The sequence below is a fragment of the Lycorma delicatula genome, chromosome 8 (genome assembly GCF_047948215.1).
Source record: "Lycorma delicatula isolate Av1 chromosome 8, ASM4794821v1, whole genome shotgun sequence".
In the NCBI taxonomy this organism is placed as follows: Eukaryota; Metazoa; Arthropoda; class Insecta; order Hemiptera; family Fulgoridae; genus Lycorma; species Lycorma delicatula.
The window spans coordinates 98,811,072-98,812,117 of record NC_134462.1 but is presented as its reverse complement, the minus strand read 5'-3'; positions in this window follow the sequence as shown (position 1 = coordinate 98,812,117).

Sequence of the window (1,046 nt, the reverse complement as noted above, 5' to 3'; positions counted from 1 at the left end):
CAGCGATCCTACCGAATTTAAGATTCGATTTTCCTGACTTTTACTGGCCAATTTAGTAAAACTTTTCTGACTCGTATGCTATGTTATTGCATTTACTCCACAAAATTATAATTTTTTTTTTCAGCCTTCACCATCCCCACAACTGCCCAACTCACACCTGTTTTTTTATTATTTATTATTACATTCATTTTTAAAGTTTATTTTTTAATGATATTTTTATAATATACAAGCTCTGTAAATAAAGTAATGAGACTGGTTCAGAAAAACTTTTTATTTACAACCCAATTATACACCTTCAAATAGGGACTCTTATCACCTTCAAATAGTTCCCTTGGGAAGCCAGGCAATGCTTCAAATGGTTTTTCCACTCTTCATAGCAGTGTTGGAACTCAGAAACCAGAATATTCTTCAGATGGTCGATTACATTTTTTTTATGTTCTCTACTGTTCCAAAATGGTGTCCTTTGGGGTGTTTTTTAAAGTCAGTAACTGGAAAAAGTTGCAGGGACTCAAGTCAGGTGAAAAAGTGGTTGAGGAACTACAGGAAGATTTTTAATTGCAAAAAACATTAATTGAGAGTATAGTGTGACAAGGTGCATTGTCATGATGCAACATCCAGTTGTCTTTGATGGCTGGTCTCACACCGGCTATTCTTTTCTGCAGTCTTTCAACAATTTCTCAGTAAACATATTGATTTACAGTCCTGTAGGCAAAGACTCCTTATGGACAATGCCATTAATGTTGAAGAAACAAATTGGCATGGTTTTGATTTGCTCATTTTTGCTTTTTTAGGACGTGGTGAGTTTGAAGTGTGCCACTCCTTGCTCTGGCGTTTTGTTTCTGGATCATACTCAAACATCCAAGATTCATCACCGGTAATAACGTTTTCTAGAAAATCAGGATCAGTTTCAATTCGCCCTAGAAGATCACGACACATTTCTACCCTGTTGTTTTTCTGTTCAACAGTGAGGTTTTTTGGGACCAATTTTGCACAAACTTTTTTCATGTCTAAATCATTTGTCAAAATCAGATGGACTGTGGTACAGT